The following is a 25149-nucleotide window of genomic DNA, read 5'->3' on the forward strand; positions in this document are numbered from 1 at the left end:
CCAGACATATAAAAACTCTTATCCAGAGGTTAACAACTTTCCTTGACAACTTGTTATGAAATTGAAACTGGTACAGTCCAAAATAAAAGCAAAATTTATCTCCAGAATGTCAATATCTTAAGTGGAATATGAATTTCACACTCAGGAAGAGCAGCCATTTTAGTTTATTGGCTAAAAAAATTCAGAATGGCAAACTACAGAGACAGAATGAGATTCTATCTTGAAACATTCAGAAAAAAAAAGCTACTGTCCAAGCAGAGAGAAAGTAAGGAAGGGAGATAAGGATGTGACATCTTGAAACTATGAAGTAACTGGCGTAATAAATGTGCCATGTCGACAGAAATATCCCAGAATCTGCCCCACTGGGAAATCTACATGTCTAAGAAACCATCTAGTCATCGACTGAAGTCATCACAGCTGCTGGATCTGGCTTCATTTGTTGTGCCAACAAGGAACTCAACCAGTGGAATATCATCAGGACATGTTATGCTTTCTTCTTGTAAGTCTTCTTTTGTCTTATCTTTCGTTGTTTCCATCTTGGTGTCTGTGGTTTTTGTGAACAAATTGATCTCTTTATTCTTAAGTAGTTTGTAGCATAACTTGCAATAAACTAACTGTTAATCTGTTTAAACCAAAAGCTTGCCTATTTGAATCATTACAAATTAAAGGGGGACTACATGAGCTAAATTCATCTACTGATCATGTTTACCAGTGATAAAAACTGGTGGCTATGACGAAAGATTAAAATAAAGTAAGCAAATGATTCTGACAATGTAAGTACACATTGGGGCAATATATGACATGTTCCAATATGCTGTTTTAATTATTTCGAATGATGGGGGTGTTACTGGCTACTGCAATGTTTTGATGCCCATTCATACTTGCTGTTAGGAAGGTCATTGTTATTTACCTTCTTCAGCTGCTGCTATTCATATGCTATTTATTTACTCATTCCAAATATCACTTCTTCCCAAATCTGTATCATGCATACAGTTTTCTCGATTTATTACACATTTGATATTTCATAAATGTGTGCAACATTTCAGCTTTCCATTTGTTATGAATAATTATGTGTATGAATTAATTTTACAATCAAGCTAATGAGAAGGACCTTAACAGATTCCTTTTTCAGATTCTTCCATTTACATTGAATTTAGTATCAAGCATATGTTAATGCCATGGTTCCATTGATAAAGCCTTCCATTGGTTGTTAAGAATATAATCAATGCTATTTCTTTAAGAAAATTATATTTAAATCTGTTTTTTTAAAATACAAAATGAATTTCTGATAGCCTTGGCAGATGTCAGTCACAAATGCTACTGACTGTTCACTATAACTAAATAATATGAACTAGACCTTGCAAAGGAACAACAACTCCACCTACAGACACTGCTTCTGTTCCTATCTCTTGATTTCTTATTTCATTATTTTTCCAATCTAAACTAGTGCTTATACATCCCAGTTTAGTGAAATCCTTGAACAGTCCTGACCTACTTTAGATATAAAGGAAATAAAAGCATTATTAATACCTTAGTAATTCTTCAACTATATTACTGATCAATATGCAGAGGTAAGAATGTAAGAAATGGATCCAAGTTAATCAGTGTAATGCAGATGAAGATGTAACAGTGGAGCATTTATTTCTTGTTTGCAACCTGCAACAACACAAGACATTTCATTCAATATGGCCTTTTTGTGTCTCATGCATAAAACCTCCAATACAATCCTGATTAATAATTGCTATACAAATGTGGTGCAAGTAAATTGTGGACACAATATCTTTACATTATCTCACAAAAATGCAAAAGCAAAGGCTGACCTGCAGGAAATTAAGAAGGACAGCAAACCAACAGCAGAAGCAGCTTGCCTTGATTTTACTGTTTTTTTTGTCATGACTGGCAGAGTTTAGTGCAGTTCTAACCATATGGATTAAAGCAATCTTCCTCTTTAAAATAAAGCAATGTCTTAGAGGTGAAAAAGACAATATTCTGGTGAGACATGTCATCAATTCCTCGTGATCATTTTAGATATAGAATGGATTCATAATTAGAAAGTCATGATTCCTGCTCCTGCTTTTTGTTCCATACCATTACTATGACTGCAATAAATGGCTCTGGGTTGGCAGCAACTCAAGTGAGCTTGGATTAAGTGGATTTTCTGAAATTTCAGCTGCGCAATTGCAAATGTGTAATCATAAACTGGTGGAATGTGCAATCATAGAACCAGAATACACAGCTGAAAATGACCTTTCTTTAGTTTGGTTTTCAATTCTTGCAGATCCAATATGAATCCGGCAGTGTTATAGGCCTGCAGTCACATTATAAGCTTTAATAAAAAGTGCAACTATTTTGTCAGATTTGACTGTGGACAGCAGGTATCATTTGGCCTATGATTGTTTTCATAATAATTAGAGCAGCTAAGACACAAAATTCCAAAGAAAATGTTTAAGCCTCTAATACTATGCCTCATCTCTAATGTATGAGAAAAGAAATATATTTCCATTTTATTTAAAAATAATATATTTATACTTATAAATTGTATGGAGCTAGAGTGACTCCTAATGGTATAGCTTGAAACCACAATTCCAAACTCTCTTGAATTAGGCACTTCAAAAATCACAAAATAACGATGTATGTTGAGTGTTTTTTTTAAAAGAAATGACTTTTAATTCACCTGTTCAGTCATGGCACATCTCCAAGACAGCCAGGTGTTGAACCTGGTCCAATTTGTCTGGAGATAGGGACTCACCCATGTGATTGCTCAATGTATTTTATATGTTTGAAGTAATTAATTTGATATATTTGAAGTAATTAATTTGATATTCTGGCCATCTTGTTTTTCATGTCTATGTGCAGAGACATTTCCAAATAAAAGATTGTGGAATTTTTAGGACCTAAGTGAGATACATTTACAAATAACAGCCAAATCATTTCTAACTATCCCAGTTGTCTCCGGATCACCTCATCCAAATTTATCCCTGCCTCTAAAACCAGCCTGCTACCAACTTACAGCACCTCAAAAGGAAGATTGTTGCAAGTGTCATGCTTCAGGGTTTTCAGGTGCAATGGGAAATAGTAGTTATTTTCTTGGAGGGCTTTTCATTGATGTTCTGAAAAATAAATGCTTTCATCGAGATCTGAACAACATTTTCCCTACTTATTAAATACATGTTCATGGCATCAGTATAAGTCAGACATTAAAAATTGAAAAGTTTTCTCAATTGCTAAATCATAAACGTGTTGTGCATGGTATTTGAATGAGTTACAGCTCTAATTTTCACATCAATGAAACAAAAAGCATGGCATTAAGTTTAGAATGTTCCCTTGACACCCGCCCCCCTGCCCCCTCATCCCCATTTGTTTAAGCAGATTTTAAAGGTTGTGCTGGTTTATTGCAGGGTGTTCAAAATATATGAGGTGATTCTTTTGTACTTCACCTCCTAATAGTGTTAGAACAATGTTTACAAACTAAAGAGAATCAGGTGTGAAACATTTCCTCCCATTCTCCTCCTGAATTGTACACTACGTCCTGGCCCCCTCGATAGTTCTCCTTGACCTGACACCTGACTTCACCTCTGGAAGGTGAACTAAGGCAAATGCCATGCGCAAGTATCTCACAGAGTTCTGCAAAGCCCGAAGTGTGCAAACCAGGTCAAAACCTCAGGGTGAGTTCCACAAGGTGTTATCTTTCAAATGAGATGTTAAAGTGATGAGCATAGAATACCCTATTACAATATTTTAAAGAACAGAGGCTCTCCCATATATGTTTCAATCACCACATATGTAGGTCAGAAGTCACATGACAGAAGGTAATAGTCCAACAGATTTATTTGAAATCACAGACTTTCATCTGACCTAGTAGCAGCGCTCCGAAAGCTTATGATTTTAAATAAACCTGTTGGGCTATAATCTGGTGTCGTGTGACTTCTGACCTTGCTCACTCCAGTCCAACACCAGCACCTTCACATCACAGCATATATGTAAGACAAATAATCTGGATGTGCTGTTTTTGCTGTTTACAGTATCTTGCTGTGTTCAAATTGGTTGGTGCCTTTTCAATTACAGCAATGCACACACTTCAAAAGTATTGCATCAAGTGTTTTAAGATGACCTGTGGTATTACTTTTGAGAATCTACCTTTCTTAAGATATAGAATGTCATTGTCACCAAAAATCTTGATTTTCCTCTTCTGAACAAAGCATCATCTCATTGCTGGATGTGTTAGAAATGATGTGTTTTTTTAGATATTTCTAATTAACCTGTTTATGACACACCTTTGAAATAGGTGAAGTGGGAACCCAGGCCTCTTAGCTCAGAACAGGAACAATACTAACCCACCACGAGAGCCCTCTGCTTTTTTGGTGCACTGAGGGTGTACATCAGGTTCAGTCCCTTGTCATGACCGCACTTGGAGGCAAGTATAAGAAGTTTGACAATAAATTCCTTGTCAGTTGCTGATGGAATTCAGCTGACCCTATCCTTAGCCATGAAGGAAACTTTGCTATTTCCCACTGCTCCATCCTATGTATACTTTATGGGGAAGTGATAGCCGAGTGGTATTATTGCTAGACTGTTAATCCAGAGACCCAGATGACATTCTAGGGACCTGGGATCGAAGCATGCCATGGCAGATTGTATAATTTGAATTCAGTACAAGAAGTGTAGAATTTAAGAGTCTAATGATGACCATGAATCCATTGTCGATTGTCAGAAAAACTCATCTGGTTCACAAATATCCTTGAGGGAAGGAAATGGCCTTCCATAACTGGTTTGAGCTGCATGTGACTCTAGAACCACAGCAATGTGGTTGACCCTTAACTACCCTCTGGGCAATTAGGGATAGGCAATAAATGCTGCCTATCCAGAGATGCCCTTATCCTGTGGATGAATAAAAATACTTCTTCCCTTGAGGGCATTATTGAAACAAGATGAGTTTTACGATAATGGTTTCATTGTCACTATTACCAAAATTAGCTTTTAATTCCAGGTTTACGTAGTCAATTCGGATTTCAATGGTACAAACAGCTTAAAATGAGAGGGAAAATATATTACACATGGAATATAATGTTGGAAAATGTTACATTATGCACTTCGGCAAGAAGAATAGAGGAGCTGATTGTTAATTGATAAAACAGACTATAGAAAGACTGTAGGAAGTTGCAGCGACAGGGATTTGGAAATCCTTATCCATGAATCACAGACGTTAGCATCCATGTTCACTGGGAAATAGGAGAGGCAAATGGAATGTTAGTCCTTATTTCAAAGGAAATCGAGTATGAAAGTAGGAAGGTCTTGCTAAAACTATACAAGGCACGAGTCAAGCCACAGCTGGAATACTGTTTTAGGTTTAGGTCCCTTATCTAAGGTAAAAGTTAAAAACCCCACAACACCTGGTTATAGTCCAAAAGGTTTAGTCAGAAGCACCTGTTGGACTATAACCTGGTTTTGCGCGATTTTTACCTTTGGAGACAATGACGTCTGCAGATGCTGGCTTTTAACTTTGTCCACCCCAATCCAACACCAACACCTCCAAATCATATCTAAGTAAAGAAATACTAGCATTAGAGACAGTACAAGAGAAGGTTCACTTGGCTGATACCCGGCACAGAATTGTCTCATGGGGAGAGATTGAGTAAATTGAGCTTTTACCATTGGAATAGAGAAGAATGAGTGGCAACCTTCTTGAAACATGTGGGATTCTTAAAGGATCAGACAAGGCAGAAGTATGTAGGTTGTTTGCCCTTGTGCGAGTCTAGGGCACAATCTCAGAATAAGGGGCCGTACATTTAAGACACTGATGAGGAGGGATCTTTTCAGTAGTAAATCTGAGGAATTCTTTATCAAAGATGGCTGTGGAGGCTGGGTTATTAAATCTATTTAGGGATGAGGGAAGCAGATTTCTAATCAGTAAAGGAACTAAGCGTATTAGGGAAATGGCAGGAATGTGGGCTTGATTATGAGATCAGCCATGAAGGCTTTGGAGTTCAGACTGCTCCTACAATGTGCCTGGATTCATTACAATGAGCTCTGGCAGGAAGATTGGGTTTGATTGCTAATAGAATTTGATGAATGCAGCATTTTTCACCATAGTAGTAACAGTTACGTGAGGATAACTAGTCTCATAATGAATAACAAAGGACCTCTTGAAGGCACAAGGCTGTCATTCCAAAAGGTCTGTAAACTTCAATTTAGAACTCTGAAAAGTCTCTCAACTATTTTTATGTGATGTCAAAAAATGTTACATAAACAAAATTAGTGCTTAATACGCTGCAATCTCAGACATGATATACTATCATGATTCTGGGCCAGGTAGATTTGAAATGTATATTCCCTGAGGGACAGATATTGAAAATAATTCTAGGGAATGCAACCAATTGTAGTGCGGGGATAACAGGAGTGTCAAAATGGATGAATTTCAAACAGAACTATCCCCTCTTTACTTCAACCTGCCAGACCTTATCAGCATATTTGGAGTGATTTGAACATCTGGTTTATATACCTCCTCAGTGATTCCCATCTTAAATTGGATAGCATAGATGCGTGGAAAACTTTGGCCTAAATCAGCTGATCTGTGTTTGGATCTGTAACTCCAAGCCAGATCAGAAAGTTACCCAGTTCGTTACCTGCAATGTTTTGGATACGTCTTCAAATGGAGAGTCCTACATAATGAACTGAATGCAGGAATCCTTGTAGAGAAGATTACAGATAATCTTGGGAAACCCAAAATCCCTTTTCACATCACTAGCTGTTCTTTTCCAGCAAAGAAACATAGGTTAAATACCAAAAGCCTCATTGAGATGCTACAGACTGAAGATAAGTATGTTAGTGAATGTGTAAGGGACTAAGGTGGCAGGTTGTCAGTTATGGGTATAGGTATAGATGGTAGATGGGTAAAAGTGTGGGGTGGCTAGTCCGTAGTAGGTAGATGATGGTGTAGGTGGCAAGTAGGTCAGGAGTAGGTAAGGAGGTAGATAAGGGGCTAGTGTGGTAATTAAGACAGTGGCCTGGCACGTGTTTGCATCACGGCTATGCTAGAATGAGGGTGAAGAGAGAAGGTGACACGTGCATGAGGAGTTAGGATTCAGAATTAGGGTGGTGTGGTGGCTCAGTGGTTAGCACTGCTGCCTCACAGCGCCAGGGACCTGGGTTCGATTCCAACCTCAGGTGACTGTCTGTGTGGGTTTCCTCCCAAAGATATGCAGGTTAGCTGTATTGGCCATGCTAAATTGCTGACAGTGTAGGTTAGGTGCATGTGTAGGATGTGTAGGTTAGGTGCATTAGTCAGCAGTAAATATAGGGTGGGTTGCCCTCCAGAGGTTCATTGTGGACTTGTTGGGCCAAAGGGCCTGTTTCCACACTGTAGGGATTGTGAAGGAGTAGAGTGGTAGATGGGAGGGAAAGGAGTCAAGTCCGATCAAGGGATTTTCATCTGGTGGAAGGTAGTCAGATTAAGTTGTGGCTATGAGAGGTGAGGAGGAATCAGAGAGTCAGGAGGGTATTCAGATAGTGGGAGATGCCATTTAGTCAAAAGAGAGGATTAGGATGTGTCAGTAATAGTTGGGTGTTGGCAGGTAGTCGTATAAGTCGGGGGTAGTATGGTAATATGTGGGTAGTCAGGTTCAGACAAGGGCTTGGGGGTTATTGTGGTAGTGGGAGTGATAACTGGGTTGGATTGGATCAAGGGGGTCTATTCAAGGACTGGTGGGTAAGTCACAGGGTTGAGGGTGAGTCAGTCATATTTCTGAATTGTGATTGCTTCTTGCATTTATGAGAAAGGGAAATGAGGATCAAGGAAGTTGGAGAAGTAGAGGAGAGGTGTTGTCACTTGTATAGCTATCTATACCCAGGTAAGGAAGTTGGAATTACACAATAACGATCTACCCTTTTGAGAATGACATTCAAATAAGAGAAGTCCCAACAAATCATGCCTGGAGATCGGGAGATTTTTGAAGCTGTCCATTATTGCACTGTGTGGGTCACTCCTCTTCCTAACCCATGAGGATTATTACCAAAACTGAAAAGCATGAATTGATTGGCAGCTTTTAAGCTGATGTGACTTGCGGCTAGAATTGTGACAATACTGGCACTAACGACTGAGACAAACGTGCTTCTAATTGTTCAAATGGCAAAAATACGCCTGTCCAGCTGCATCATACTTTCAATCCAAATACCTTCATGATGAGGCAGAGTGGCAAAAGAGAAGAAAATGAATAGGTAGCAATAGACATTCTGTTCAGTCTAGGCAGAAACTGGAAACCCTGAGTTGATATCATCCTCAAATCGAGAGACAGTTGATGACATGTATGTTTGCTGCTAGGTTTTGGCTAGCATTTCCAATGCTGTGTGAAATATGTGTTTGAGTTACTATTCTGTTAAAGTCCATACTACCTCAGTCAATGTCAGCTCTTCGAAACATTCATTTATGATACCCAGCTGCTTTTGCCAGGCAGCTCCTACACTTTTGAAACCCAAGGTTTACACCAGCAGATGTTGCTGAGTATTTTTAATATGTCTTGTCTTTCACTCAGACTGATTGACAGTTTTAATTTCAGTCAGTGATTTTAATTTGTTCCAAAAATATACGATGGAATTATTTGATAATTAGCATGGAAATATTAATACATTACTAATAAGCATAATTTTATGTTTAATTATTTTTGATCTTTGATGTTTTAGATATGTAGACTTGTTTTGTTCTGTTATATCACCTCCAATACAATAAACAGAACTTAGATTAGATCAGATTACTTACAGTATGGAAACAGGCCCTTCGGCCCAACAAGTCCACACCGACCCGCCGAAGCGCAACCCACCCATACCCCTACATTTACCCCTTATTACCTAACACTAAGGGTAATTTAGCATGGCCAATTCACCTAACCTGCACATCTTTGGACTGTGGGAGGAAACCGGAGCACCCGGAGGAAACCCACGCAGACACGGGGAGAACGTGCAAACTCCACACAGTCAGTCGCCTGAGTCGGGAAATGAACCCGGGTCTCTGGCGCTGTGAGGCAGCAGTGCTAACCACTGTGCCACCGTGCCGCCCACAAACTTCTTAAATTCACTTCAAGACCAATTATAATCTGTGCAATCTGAAAGTAGCGTTAGGATCAATTTAATTTCTATTGGTAAATGAAAAACTAGTGAAAATGAATTGATAATTCCACTCCCCTTCTGAATTTCTTGTTAGTTGTCTTGTATATGCATTTCTGTATATGGGCTTAGAGATAATAACCATGGAATTTTAATAAAGGATCACAAGCAAAGCATCAATCTGTACAGCTAAAAATCCTTTAGATGCAAACATGTCTACAATTCATTTCTGTTATGTTCAGTTCTTGGGTTTAACAAATAAAAACATGGGGAACAAAGAACAGGAGTAGTCAAATCAGCCCCTCAAGCCTGCCCCACCATTTGATAGGATCATAGCTAATCTCACCTTGGCCTCAACTCCACTTTCCTGCTGCTCTCCATAAACCTTCAACCAATTACTAATCAAAAATCTATCTTTCTCTTCCTTTAATTTACTCAATGTCCTAGTATCCACCACATAGTGAGTATGAATTCCAGATTCACAACTCTTTGAGAGAAATAAATTCGCCTCATTGTTGGGGTGGCATGGTGGCTCAGCAGTTAACATTGCTGCCTCACAGCACCAGGGACCCAGGTTCGATTCTAACCTTGGGTGACTGTCTGTGTGGAGTTTGCACATTCCCCTCGTGTCTGCATGGATTTCCTCTTTGTGCTCTGGTTTCCTCCCATAGTCCAAAGATGTGCAGGTCAGGTGAATTGGCCAGGCTAAATTGCCCATAGTGTTAGAATGCATTAATCAGAGGGGAAATAGGCCTGGGTGAGTTACTCTTTAGAGGGTCAGTGTGGACTTGTTGGGCCAAAGGGCCTGTTTCCACACTGTAGGGGAATCTAATCTTAAAAAAAAATCTGCTACCCCTTATCCTAAAACTATGAATTTTCATTCTAGATTTCTCCAAGTGAGGACCAAATTTCAGGCCCCAACTCACATCTTGCCAACCAGAAAAAGATCCATTTATCTTGGCTCTTTACTTTCTGTTGGTTAGCTAATCTTGTATCCAAACAAATAAATTACTCTAACCCCATGTGATCTTATAACATATGGAAAAATCTAATTTACAAATTCAAATGCATTGAACATAACTGTGGGAAAGAAAGTTGCAATAATAAGAACTGAATAAAAGCAATAAATGGATTGCTCTAAATTGTTTTGCAAACTAATGAAATCAGAGCACATACTCCTAAAGCAACTTGAGATGTATTTTGATCAATCAGTTCAGTTCCATTGGTCCCAAACTATCCAGCAAAATTACTAAATAAATAGTTACATTTATCGCCTCCTATTAACTTCAGGAATATCAAAGTTACTTCTGCTTCAGGCAATGGCCTCCTATTGTATCCATCAAGTGTCCTAAGAGATATGAAATGACATCCAGTGCAGGACCCCACAGCACTTTTAAGCAATTATTTGAGGAAAGAAGAAAAATCTCAATGATCTAAAAAGGAAATGGCTGAGTCCTGTTGCTGTGAGAAGAAGATAATGAGAAAACCACATTTTATTATATAAATATATTAGGCAAGTAGTCACAATTCATGTTTCTGAATTAAAGTACTTCAAAGCTAAGTAAAACTTGTTTTAGATTCAAAATTATTTCAAAATGAAATGTTTTTAAAATTGATGTGCTGTTAAAGATTTGGAATCTAAGGGACTACTTCAAAGATACAAAAAATCATTAGGAAGAGAAGTGGTGCTTGTGAACTGATCGTCAACGAATGTGATTCACATTTTCAAAAAGGGAGCAAAGTTGAGATCTACAGACTAATTATCTTAATGGCAATACTAAGAGAAATAATGGGATCCTTGCACAAAAGTGTTATGGAAAATATCTAGAAACCAAGGTGCCTTAATGAAGTGTAAACAAGTCATACTGAACTCGTCACGCATGACAGAATATCTAGAGTCAGAAGACAAGTAACAAGATGGTGATCAAGCTGACTGCAAAAATGTAAACATAAACAGAGGATTGGATGGTACAACTGGCGCTTAGCAAACAAAATGTGTTGAATTTTGAAAATATTTCGTCACGAGGTCAGGTGTGTGGGGACAAGGAAGCAACCTCCAGAAGGCAAGGTTTTCACATAATTGACAGTATGAAACAAATTTCTGATACCAAGATAATTAATCTCAATGGATTCTATTGTTTCATTTCAATTTTGTCATTAATCTAGGGAGCCCTATGAAATATTCTGCTGGCTGTTCTTTGACTGGTGGACATAAATATTAGAGGAGAAAGTGAGGTCTGCAGATGCTGGAGATCAGAGCTGGAAATGTGTTGCTGGAAAAGCGCAGCAGGTCAGGCAGCATCCAGGGAACAGGAGAATCGACATTTCGGGCATAAGCCCTGAAGAAGGGCTTATGCCCGAAACGTCGATTCTCCTGTTCCCTGGATGCTGCCTGACCTGCTGCGCTTTTCCAGCAACACATTTCCAGGACATAAATATTAGTTTTTCAAAGTCGAATGTTTGGATCATCTGAGTAAGTCTTTAGTTTTTTTTCTATTCTACCTATTAATGCTTTATGTGAATAATTATTAAATTTCTTGTATTTATGAAACTTTGCACTATTTATTTTCTGTAAGGGACCTATTGTGTGAAAGCCAGTCTGGATTGCTGTATCATTTTCTTCTGGAGAAAGGAATTAGTTTAGAACAGTGAGGAAATGGATTATCTCAGTGTAAAGGTTTTAAGTGTGAAAATTCCAGACTAGAAGCGCTTAGTTAGAAATCCGAAGAGGTTATTTGAAGCTAAGAAAATTTAATCTCAGTTGTATGAATAGGAAAAGGCTATCAAATTCTCAAGTCTGTGAGGATTCGTTGTTCTACATCACTGACAAGTAATTGTAGCGTCTGGTATCTATACCACTTACTGGTTTCCCATATTAGCACCTGTGCCAGGGTTGATATTCACCTCTTAGGAATGATCTTTGTTGCTCAACCCTTAACTTCACTCACCACCTGAATCAATTACTGTAGAATCAGGTCTTTTTGGACTTTAATAAATCTGACAAAGACCTATCAACAATTTCTGTCATTTCATCAATTTTGAATGCTGACTTGAAGTTACCATAATCATATTTCTCCTCTCATCTGCAGAAAATTCTCAATAAAATCATGGCTGGATTCCCCAGATGCTGAACTCTTCCATTAAATTTCGATCTTTCAAGAATTTTATTATTTCAGAAACTAAAGTTTTTTTTACTCCTTGCTGAGCTCTAAGGTTATCAACTATATTCTCAAACGCATATTTAAGTGCATTACTTGTTCATCTTCTACTTTAGTGTTTAATTTGAAAACTGTTATGTTTCTCAAGGAATATATTTTACAGGGTGCCCAATTCTGGGTTCTATTTCATTTATCCTATCATTGACTATTTCTATTATTATGTGTTCCTAAGTTTGCTATTTTTAATTTCACAATTATAGCAGTTATGTTGTTCTTTGAGATCATACTGGAGAGTTTTCTGATAGTGTTACAGCTAAAGTGGAGGGTTTCATCCTTAATGTATAAAACTGAGAGTTTCATCTTTTCTATAGTTTCATTGTACAGGTCCTACTGTTCACAGCTTTAATGAATATTCATCTTCAATCCATTTTATTGAACGCTTCCTGCTTCTCATGGTTTAAACAAAATTATTCACATCTTTACTGAAGCACTTATGAAAAATGTCATGCCTTTCTTGAGGTCTGAATAAAATCTCTCAAAATTTCTAATATTCCCAAAGTTATTGCTTTAATTCCGAACTTTGCAACATTTCCAATCTACGACTTCAGATCAATATTTCCTGAATAGGCTTTTACTTCTGTTCCTGAAGCTGTGCCCTGTAACTGCCTATTCACTAAGGTGGTAACATTTGAACTGACTTTACCAGTCTGGATTGCTGTATCATTTTCTTCTGAAGAAAGGAATTAGTTTAGAACAGTGAGGAAATGGATTATCTCAGTGTAAAGGTTTTAAGTGTGAAAATTCCAGACTAGAAGCGCTTAGTTAGAAATCCGAAGAGGTTATTTGAAGCTAAGAAAATTTAATCTCAGTTGTATGAATAGGAAAAGGCTATCAAATTCTCAAGTCTGTGAATTGAAAGAAACAGTTAAGACAAATCTATAGGAGTGATGGAGATGTGAACGCACTCCGTTATTTGAGTAAGGTGATGGTGTTGGTAACAACTAGGACATGTAAGTATCTTGGTTTATTCTATTTGCATTTCTTTTGGTAATGAACTTCCTTTTATTTTTAAAACAGAATCAGCAGCATTGCGTGCTAATGGTTCAGTGCATACAAAAACAATCAATAAAGGGTTTCAGTCTGGGATCTGACATGACCAGTAGTAACATCAGCTGGGATCATAACTATATATTTTGTAAAGCCATTTGTTAATTAAAGGACACTGACCAATAACAGGTAAAATCTTGTATTCGTGAAGGACACAGACCACTGTATAGAGTTCTCAGAAAGATGTTATGTGATCAAGCTCTAGACTGTGAAGATGATATCAGATTTGAATTCACCATCAGAGCGACTGCCATGGGACTCATTTCTCTCTCAACCCTCTCTCTCATTTCTGAAGACACCTATTAGCAAAACTGAGCTTTTTTAAAAGCTCCACCAGAAGTCTTCATGGTTGCAAATTGAGAGTTCTTCAGGGAGAGGCAATTTTCATGTTTCTAAAAGAATGGGAGAATTACCTACAGCCAAAACTGCAGGGTAGATGCTCTGGGCAGAAATTCCCAGTCCCAGCAGCTACTGCAGCAAGTAGACCTTCAGCTGTAAACAATTGTCTCAAATAGTTTAGGGAAAACTTGCTGAGACTACAGATAAACAGAAGTTTTACAGAGAAGGTTGAGTGATTGATAAAACTATTTATTTATTTTTCATCCTGATTCCAAAATTGACATTCTAACCAAAAACAGTGTGTTACATAGAAGACACAGACTCCCTACAGTGCAGAAAGATGCCATTTAGCTCATCAACTCTGCACTGACCCTCAAGAAGCATTCCACCAGACCCACTCCCATCACCGTACACAGCAGCCAATCCATCCAACCTGCATATATTTTGGACTGTGGGAGGAAACCAGAGTACCCTGCAGAAACTCACACAGACACTGGTAGAACATGCAAACTCCACACAAACTGTCACCAAAAATTAGAATCAAACCCAGGTTCCTGGTGCTTTAAGGCAGTGGTGCGAACGACTGTGCCACTGTGCTGCCCACATAGGTTGAAAGAGGTGGGAATTGGGCCAACTAGTTCAAGAACGAATTTGGAGCATCAGGCTAAGGAGGCAAAGTTAATGACATTTGGACAAGTTTTATAACATACTGAATTAAAAATCAAGGGAAAGGAGCTGGAAGACATGGCAAAGCTGATAAGGACTTTACTCAGAGCTAATGATGAGACTCAAGAGAAGGCAAGCTTTGAAAAAAAGTGAAAACATTTGGTCCACTGTAACAAGGACAGAGCTGAAAGGAAAAACACAGCTTTCTGAATGTAGATTCAAACTTCTGAAAGTGGAATTGCCAAATTTTACCAATTGGATGAAGATCAAGCTCAGTGGAATAAAGTGAGACAGGAGGCGATTAAGAGAATTTGTAAACTGAATATGGCTCATCGGACCTTCTATGTGAACATCAAAATAACTTTGACGAAGTTGTTAAAGCAGTTTGTGAGGACTTTAGTTACCAGAAAAATGAACTTCTTGCACAAAGGAGGCAACATTAAACATGTTTCTCCTGGAAAAAGATAACAGGGCGTTTGATTATGGAAAATGAACTTAAAGTTATAAATGACCATGTATGTAAAAAAAAAATGTTGTGAGCTTTATTAACCTTCACAACAGTTTGAAACTGAGGGAGGTACGCAGCAAGTCAGCATCACTGTGACGAGAATGTGGTGCTGAGAAAGCACAGCATGTCAAGCAGCATCCAAGGAGCAGGAGAATCGACATTTCGGACATAAGTCCTTCATCACGAATCAAGCCCAAAACGTTGATTCGCCTGCTCCTTGGATGCTGCCTGACCTGCTGTGCTTTCCCAGCAACACACTCTCATCTCTGATCTTCAGCATCTGCAGACCTCACTCTCTCCCAGCATCACTGTGAAGCAGACTGAGAGAAGAGTGCAGTGGACCAGCATCACTACCAAATAGACTGAGGGGAGTGTGCGGTCGGTCAGCATCATTGTGAAGTAGACTGGGAAGAGTGTGCAGTCAATTAATATTACTGTAAAGCAGACTGGGACTAGTGTGAAGTAGGTCAGCATAATTAAATAACAGACTGGAAGGACTGTGCAACAAGTCAGCATTATTGTAAAGCAGACTGGAAAAACAAACTTGCATGAGAAGAACAGTAGCAGCACAAGATCAAAATTGGAAGCAAAGAGTCCCTTCAACCTATTTCTACTTGTCAGAATTGAAGTGTGACATCACAGGAAAACAGGTACATGGGTATTTCTTCTGTGGTTTTTTTGATTGGGCTAAGAGTAGTTAACAAATGTACTTTAAAAATATTCAAAATCTGAATTAATTAATCAAATGGAATAGAGATGACAGGACCGGAAATGTGTTGCAATTTTGGTATATGGAAACTGGTGGCAGTGTGATCCACACTGACCACCTTGGCAGCAAACATTAGCTGCTTGATGAATTTCAGCTCAGCTGATGAGTTGGATCTGAGTTGTGGGCATGCATCACACCAGGGATGGAGAGAATTACCTGGTCACTGTGTTTCCAAATGCAGTCACATCCCTTAGATTATTTTCACCAAATTTTATCCATAGACAGGTACAGGAGGGTGCAACTGTGAAGAAAGCCAAGAAATCATGGGTGGAAATCATCTGTAGGCTCCCGAAGAGTTGTATCACTATAAGACAAAAAATAAATTGGGATATATAGAAGTGTATTGGAAGGGCATTACAATTATAATGATGATTTTAATTTAAATACTGACTGGACAAATCAGATGGGCAAAAGTAATTTGAAAGATAAATTACTAGAGTGCATCAGGGGCTTGTTTCTTGCAGCATTGCAGAACTTATCCGGGAACAGGTTGCTTCAGATCTAGCAAGAATCTTTTAAGGGGTAACAATCACAGTATAGTAGAATTTCAAACTCAATCTGATGGAAAGCAACTCAAGTCTCAAACCAATGTCCTCAACTTAACTAAGGGCCTTTACAAACATATGAATAAATAGATGTCTAATACAATCTGAAAAAAATAGAATAAGGGCAAGGTTAGAAGTTGAGCATTGTCAGATATTTAGCAGATATTTGACAAAGCTCAGACAAAATTTATTCCAGTCAACGAGACAGCCTCACGCTCATCTTTCAAAAAAATAAGAGACACTTAATCTGGTTATGTCAGCATTGGCTCATCTCCATTCCTACCTCAGGTCTGCAAGCAGAAGCAACAGGCTTAATTTTAGTCAGTTTTCACCTCTTCCAGATGCAAATAACATTGGTAGACACAGGTCGGACGTAGCATTGCAACATTAAGAATTCCTGATTCCCACTTCAAAATGAAGGCCTAATAGTCTAAATGAGTGGGAAGAACAACGGAATCTAGGGGCAAAGCCCAAATTCCAAAAGCAGTGTTATGATAACAAAGTCATGAAAGGACTCAGGTTCATTTTCACAGGATTCTGGGACAGAGAAATTAAGTTTAATTCATATAGAACTTAAATGGTTCTGTCACAATTTGAGTAACTTGTACGCCTCTGGTCTTCACATCATAAAAAGAATGCAGATGCAATGGAGAAGGTCAAAATATTTGGAGGGATGAAGTTAGGCTTAATAGGTTATGTGTCAGGGAAGGGTTGATATGGTGGGGGTCATTTCTCAAGAAAAGAAATTGAAAATAGTTGGCTTGACAGCAGCATTTAAGATTATGAAAGGATTTGGCACAGTTGGCTTGGAGAAAAAAATTCTATTTGTGAAGTAAGTCAAAACTAAGGGGCTTTAAATGCAAGATGGTTACTGATAAATCAATATGAAACTCAAGAGAAACCCTTTTTCCTACTGAGTGGCTAGAAAATGCATCTTATCAAGGTAGATATAATTAAAGGGAACCAATATCATAACATGAGGGAGAAGGGAATGATAGTTCAATAAATGTTGATGAATGTTAAGGTGAGATGAGGAGTTTGAGTGAAGGTTATTAGGGAACATAGACTCTGACAGAGACAATTTTGGCTCAATGGGTTGATTTCTGCACTCTATGCGTATTTCTATATAGTTTGTTGTCCAATAATATGCCAAGGCTGATATCACAGTGTGTAAGGAGGGCAAGAAATAAATCAACAATATCATAAGTTACTATTGCTAACAATCTGTCAAATCTGAACTTTATATAATTTTAGCCTTGATTTCCTATTCATTTACTGTAAGCCCCAATCTGACAGATGGATGAGTGTCACATTATTGACAGAATGACTTCATTCTCAATTAACATCACATATGACAGATTACTGGGGGCTATAAAGCATTATTATTAATTGTTACTGACACTGTCTCACTGAACCCAATAGTGTGTCTCTGCACAACAGGAACTTCATCAATATAACAAATTACAATGGTGCATCATCATTGGTAGAGTCATTGTGACATTCAATCTTGTAACTAAAAAAATATACTTTAAAACAAAATTAAAAGTCTGCTTAGAATTTAACTTCAAAATGTTTATAGAAAAACATTTTCAAGTGCCTCAAAACTACATGACAAATAAATGAAATACAAACAGGAAACACTAAATAAATTAATTAATGGGTCTAATTTTCCCCTCCCTACACCTCAACATCTGTTTAAATATTCCCTGTTCTCATCATTCATCTGTTTGTGAAGCTGGCTAATTGTGTAAGCTTGGCCTTTGGTAGGGTCTAATGCTGACAAACAAGGGAGAACTGCAGCTATGAGCTCCTCTAACAAGCAAAGAATATGAAAACATTAAATAATAGCCTCTAATTTCTCCAGCACTATTTTCTGTGCTGTGCTCATTAATCTGTGGTGCTTTGGTAATTTGAGCAGTGCACAGTTACATATTGTGTCTGAAAATTAGAACTATCATGCTGCTGGATGTAGATAGTGAACAGCTGCAATAAATACTAAGGACATGAATGTCATTGGTACAGATTAAGCAATAGCCCCTGTTGTCAGCAACAGTATGCTTTTTGCTGTAGTCATTAACCTACGTTGCTTTAATGGTGGGATTTATTTCCTGTTATTTCAGCTCTTTCATATTCTCAAGCTGGATGACTCTTTGCAGCCAGTCCACTATCAAAGCCACCAGCAATTAATAACTCAAGAAAATGTCTTCAAAGTTAACAGCCTTCAGGAGAAGGGAACAAGCATTTAGGGAAGAAGAATGGTTATATACTGAGAAGCAACATATTAAAGATAATCACATTCTTCAAAACCATGGCCTTTATTTTAAATCCCTCTCCCTCTGCTGAGTGTAAGTAGAATACAGCTTCACTTCCTTGTCATGACACACTCAATTACTCTTTGCTGAACTTGCACTTGTGTTACTGCTTTTGTGCCAGCCAGCAACATCAGCATAGCAGGCAGACACAGATTTGGATTGAAGTTCAAAGCAATGGGATCTGAGTCAGAATTTCAGAATTCAATTTTAACTCTCAACATCTGCATTAGGGGCTTTGCACAAGTCTCACCAGTAATGGTCTACATAAAGGAGCATCAGGCATAGAAGAAGGCTGAAGTGTTAAGATGTATTCGTCAAACAGGTTCTCATTTCCTTTCTCTTTTTTCATGGATAGGGACATAGTTGGTCCAGCCAAAATTTGTTGTCTATTTTTGAGCAATGTTCTTGAACTGTTACAGCCCATGTGGTGTCAGGACACTCCACAGTGCTGTTGAAAGGGAATTCCAGGACACTAAACCAGTGACAATTAAGGAATCATTCCAAGTCAAGATACTCTGAAGTTTGGAGGGAAATTTGCAGGTGATGGTCTTCCCATGCATCTTCTGCCCTTGTCCTTCTCAGTGGGACAGGTGATGTGTTAGAAGGAGCTGTTGCATAATCCTTGGTGATTTGCTGCATCCTCAGGATGGCACAAAATGCTGCCACTGAGCACCAATAGTGAAAGGAGTGAATGTTAATGGTGTTAGATGGGTTGCCAATGTAAATGGATAATATAATGCTTCTTGTGTGTTGGTAAAATTGCACCCATAAACAGAAAGCAGAGAGTATTCCAGGACAAACAAAGCAAAGGACAGCAAGATGAACAGCAGGACTCTGTGCAAAACTAAGGATCAGAGGAACCTTGATGTGCATGTCCACTGATCTCTTAAGGTATTCGACCGGTAGATAAAGTGTTTAAGAAGATATATCTTGCCTTCATTAGCTAATTTATAGAATCTAACAGCAGGGGGATTATGCTGGAACTGTATAGACTGTTAGGCTATAGCTACAGAATATTGTGTACAGAATCCACTCGAGAGGAGAGAGGTGAATGCACTGGAAAGGGTGCAGAGGAGATTTACCAGGATGTTGCATGGGCTGAAGAGTTTCACTTATGAAGAGATATTAGTTAGACTGGGTCATTTTCCTTGGAGCAATGGAGAAATGATTAAAATGTATAAAATTATGAAGGGCACAGATAGGGCAGAGATCAAGTGACTTTTCTCCCTAGGTGGAGGGATCAATGGGCAGGGCATAGATTTAAGGTTAAATTCAGTAGGTTCAGAGGGAACGTGAGGAAAGTACTTTTCACACAGAGACTGGTGGGAATCTGGAAGTCACTGCCCATAAAGGTGGGAGAGGCAGAAACCCTTAAAACATTTAAGAAGTGTTTTGATGCGCACTGTGATGCCAAGACAGACAAGGCAATCTTCGAGAGTGTGATGACGCAAAAACAGCAGGTCAGGCAGCATCCAAAGAACAGGAGAGTTGACGTTTTGGGCAAAAGCCCTTCATCAGGAAATTGTGCCTGAAATGCTGACTCTCCTGTACCTCGGATGCTGCCTGACCTGCTGTGCTTTTCCAACACCACACTCTCGACTGTAGGCTCCAGTATCTGCAGTCTTCACTTTCGCGTAGATAAGGCTATCTGTCAAGTGCTGGAAAATGGGATTAGAAAAGTGAGGTGCTTGGTATTAGCCTGTGCAGAGTTGATGAGACAAAGTGCTGCATTCTGTGCTGTAGGCCTCAATAACACTTGACTGTGCCTTGTAGATGTAGGCAGGCACTGGGGAGACAGGACATGAGTTCCTTGCCACACAACGTCCAGTCTCTGACTTACACAATATTTATATGGCTGGTCCAACTCAGTTTCTAGAATAATAAAAGCCACATACTGTGAATGTTGGAAGTCTGAAACAGACAGAGAAAATGTTGGAGAAACTCAGCAGATCTGTCAGTATCATCAGTTCTGAAGAAGACCGGAGGCTTGTGACCAGTGGTGTGCCACAAGGATCAGTGCTCAGTCCACTGCTTTTTGTTATTTATATAAATAGGTTGGATGTGAGTTAGTAAATTAGTAAGTGTAGTGGACAGCGAAGAAGGTTACATCAGAGTACAATGAGATCTTGATCAGATGGGTTAGTGGGCCGAGGAATGGAAGACGGATTTTAATTTAGATAAATGGGAGGTGCTGCATCTTGGAAAGGCAAATCAGGGCAGAACTTATACATGTAATGGTAAGGTCCTGGGGAGTGTTGCTGAACAAAGCGACCTTAGTGTGCCGGTTCATATTTCCTCAAAAGTAGTCACAGGTAGATAGGATAATGAAAAAGGCGTTTCCTTCATTGGTCAGAGCATCGAGTATAGGAGTTGGGAGGTCATGTTGCAGCTGTACAGGACATTGGTTAGGCCACGTTTGGAATACTGCAATCAATCTTGGTCTCTTTTCTATAGGAAGGATGTTGTGAAACTTGAAAGGGTTCAGAAAAAATTTACAATGATGTTGCCAGGATGAAATGTTTGAGCTATAGGGATAGGCTGAATAGGCTGGGCTGTTTTCCCTGGAGTGTCAGAGGCTGAGGGGTGACCATATAGAGGTTTATAAAATCATGAGAGGCAAGGATAGGGTAAAGAGACAAGGTATTTTCCCTGGGATGGAGAAGTCCAGAACTAGAGAGTATAGGTTTAGGTTGAGGGGGGAAGATTTAAAAGGGATGTAAGAGGCAACTTTTTCATGCAGAGGAGGGTGCATCTATGGGATGAGCTGCCAGAGGAAGTGGTGGAGGCTGGTACAATTATAGTATTTAAAAGCCATCTGGATGGGTATATGAATAGGAAGGGTTTGGAGGGATATGAGCCAAGTGTTGTTGAATTGGACTAGGTTAATTGAGGATATCTGGTCAGCATGGACAAGTTGGACCAAAGGGTGTGTTTCCGAGCTGTATATCTCTATGATTCTATGACTCTAAGTGTTATATTAGACTTGAAACATTAATTCTGTTCTGTCTCCATAGATGCTGCTAGACCTACCGAGTTTCATTGCCAATGCAATTTCTATTGATCAAGAGAGGCAGAAGCATCTTTCACACTCCAAAAATACAATTAGGACCTCATACCTTTGTCCCACAATTGCAATCATCTAGCCTCCACCCTCCCATCCAATTGCTAGGCGCAGTTCCCAAGTAACCTGCCATGCTCCTGTACTTCTAACCATTGACACCACATCTTTGGATTTGGTATGAGTTTAGCTTAACGTATTTCCTGATGAAGAGCTTTTGACTGAAACATCAATTTTTATGCTCCTTGGATGCTGCCTGACCTACTATGTTTTTCCAGCACCACATTCTCAACTCTAATCTTCAGCATTTGCAGTTCTAACTTTTGCCTAGTATTTTCACAAGGCTCAGATGTTAACTTGGCAGGGGTTGTATAAGTTGGATCCAGCCCTTCACTGCCATTCCTACGCTCACAGCTATGCCCCAGTTAAAGTAAGGCCTTGTGAAATGTTTAAAAATGGAGATAATAATGGTCATACTCATGATATGTATATATGAAGAAAAACAGAACACTCTGGCTTAATGAAGGGAAATTAACCCTTAATGCAACAATTTTCCAGTATCATCAGACAATTTCTTTAAATTACTAGTCTGATATACTCTAAAAAGGTATTCCTTAGTAACAAATGAAGGACACAACCTCAAGAGTTCACACAGCTGGTGTTATAGAGTATAAGTTTCTACAGACAAAACACGAAATGGTCTTTAAACACAGTATGTGATGATGGTTGCATTGAAAAGGTAAGGCTTGGCATAAATTTTATTTTACAATTTTCTTCCACAACATTTTGAATCTGAACTCTGACATATTTAATAATAGCACAGGAGGTAACATCCCTTTGAGTTTCATGATCTACAAAATGCTGAATACTGAAATCTGTATTGATGAAACCATTACAATGTCCTACATGATTCAGTTTTGTTGGTTGCAATGAGTGACTAGGGTGCTCGCCTTAATTGGAATTATAGCTAAACCTATTGCTCGAGGAAACACTTCAAGGTCACAGCTCAGGAATTAGTGTGTAATTGAGGGTGAAAGGACGGTCAAGGACTCTCACTAGAATAAGATGAGTTGTGGTAAGACTTATTCAAAGAAGTGGCAAGTTTTCAGCAGACAGTTGGATTAAAAAATCCATTTCTTATGGAGTCTTTATCCCTATTTAAGGCATTATGTCTCAATTGCAGTAATGGGTTAACATACATAACCACTCAGTTCTCATAATGAAAGCTGGCTGTGTAACAGAATTGTGTTTTTTTTTTAAACTGTTCGTAAATAACAAATAAATCTCCAAGCCTGTCAAATGAGACTTAGAACATGAATAAAGCTATTTTCATTCCATTAGTACCGATTATCCTCAGACACTAGGTTCCAGGTTCACAGCCTAACAGTTGTTTTATTGATAAATATTTTTCTACAAACGACATAAGTAAACTAAAGTAATCCTCAAAATTTTAAAAATGCCTTAGTGCATTGTGCAATGTGCAAAACATGAATTTACTTTAATCGTTGCCTTATTCTAAAACTAGTTTTCGATTTTACAATCAGCTATAACAGACTCCCTCCATCCAAATGTTAAGAATGTGTGGTCATACTCCTTAAATGTAATAAATCATGGCATGACAGAAGCATGCAAAATATGAAGTTAAACCTTTAAGCAGATAATAAGGGAGTTAACCACAAGCTCAATTAAAGAAGTAGTTTATGATAAATGTTCTGAAGAGGTTGGGAGAATTATGTGGAGAATTCAACAGCTTTGGGTTGTGGTGGTTTGAGAATTCATGAGGATTGTGTCTCAGTGTTCTATTCCACTTACTAGAGAGATGTCCATTGTTGTCTTTTTTTATCCCTTTTTCATTCAGAGGTTGTGGGCATCACTGGCTAGGCAAACATTTTTGCCCATCCCGAATTGGTGTTACTGCATTACATTTTGTTGAAGGCAAACACTGCTTCTGATATGACTTGGTGGTAAATGGAATGTGTGATAATGCTGCCCCTTTAACAAGGTTATGGAGCCCTTGGTTTTTTCAAGACAGCCAGAAAGATCCAATATGTCTGGAATACCTATTTGAAAACAATGGCAGAAGTATGGTCAGTTCACCCAGTTCAAGTTTCTTTTCTAGTTTGGTTTAGTTTTAGCTAGGGACCTACAGAAGCAGCTACAGTGTAAAGAGGTTCCATGTTTGAACAGAGGTCTTGCTTGAACTTTCTATCTGAATCCTCTCCTGCTTATAAGACCCTGTGTTTACCTTTTGCCAAGGAATGCATTTATGGGATGTTGCAGGGATTGGAACAGCTTTGTTAAGTTGCGATATCATGTCAGTTGGGTTATCAAATAAGTTAAATTCTGTTTTCTTTTGTTCATGTTTCATCCATAATGTCTAAGTAAAGTCTGTTTTGTTTGAAGCTGAGTGGTTGATCAGCTGTAACACTCCCGGAATTTCCAACTTACATCTGCCTAAGAAAATATAAAAAGTTAAGGTCGGGGCTACTTCCTTAAAATGTTTTGAGGGAGTCTGATCTGGTTCATAACAAATGGATGTTGAAGGTGATGGATCGGTGCTAATAGAATGGGCTGCTTTGTCCTAGATGGTGACAAAGTTCTGAAACATTTTTGGACCTGCACTCATCCAACCATGTTGGAAATATTCAATTATACTCCACAGTGAGCCTTGTGCGTAATGGACAGGCAGTGGAGAGTATTTAATGGTAGTTTGCCTTTACCTCTAAATGACAACTGTCTGACTCTGGTAGGTATCTGCAAGCTTTTTTTATATACACTCTTGTACATAACAGTGTCCTTGTAAGTACATATCTCACTGGTACTGACCATTCAATCCTTTCTTCACAGTCTCTTGCATGTGACTGCTGATATCACTGTTACCTTGTTATACACCATTGCCTTATTATCATATTGTACTTCCATTGTACAGCTACACTTGCTGACACCCAGGAATATGTGCATTAGCAGTGATGGCTCTCAGAAATATAATTCAATGAAAGAGTTATAGATTTCAAATGATGACAGAATTTTAAAGATACAGTATATATCAGGTAAAAGAGGTAAAATATTAAATAAAATAGAATTTGTTCATTTTTAAAAAATTGGCTTAGTATTGTGTGTATGAGCATATGTAATTTCAATAACTCTTGCTGAGCATGCATGGTTACAAACATCACCATTGACTGTCACCAAACAGATTTGCTCCACTCCCTTTAGTAGCTGAAGAAAGCATTCAAGAGGTTAGAATGAGAGAAGGAGACAGAAGACATTCCTGATTAGAAGCAACATTTCATTGTGTGTTCAAAATATTAGACACTCAGGTCAAAAATTATTCATTTTAAAAAGAAAATGCTAATTATAATCATTTGGGCCTTATACAGGATGGAGATCTCGAGCTCTCAAGCTTTGTGTGATAAAAGTGTTTATCACAAATTTAATCATGGTGATCCAGTGGTTTCCTTGAGAATTTCCATTCATTTTTCATAAGACTTCCTCACTGAACTAGTGTAATGAATTCTTCCAGAATTTCCAGGCAAACTCTAATTTGCTTCCATGAGAAGTTGAGCACTCTGCATGAAAAGGTACACATAA

At 38.5% G+C, this 25149-nt stretch overlaps 1 long non-coding RNA gene across 1 annotated transcript in view; it reads right to left on the reverse strand.

Annotated features, from left to right (window-relative positions):
• Window positions 1-279: 279 nt before the first annotated feature.
• Window positions 280-25149, reverse strand: part of LOC122550547 — a 227102-nt gene continuing 202232 nt past the window's right edge. The window contains exons 2-4 of the long non-coding RNA XR_006311882.1: window positions 15800-15947; window positions 1531-1656; window positions 280-544 (exon numbers count right to left, since the gene is read on the reverse strand). This is a non-coding gene — a long non-coding RNA (uncharacterized LOC122550547). The remainder of the gene's footprint in view (window positions 545-1530; window positions 1657-15799; window positions 15948-25149) is intronic.

Source organism: Chiloscyllium plagiosum, chromosome 6 (genome assembly GCF_004010195.1).
Source record: "Chiloscyllium plagiosum isolate BGI_BamShark_2017 chromosome 6, ASM401019v2, whole genome shotgun sequence".
NCBI classification, from domain to species: domain Eukaryota; kingdom Metazoa; phylum Chordata; class Chondrichthyes; order Orectolobiformes; family Hemiscylliidae; genus Chiloscyllium; species Chiloscyllium plagiosum.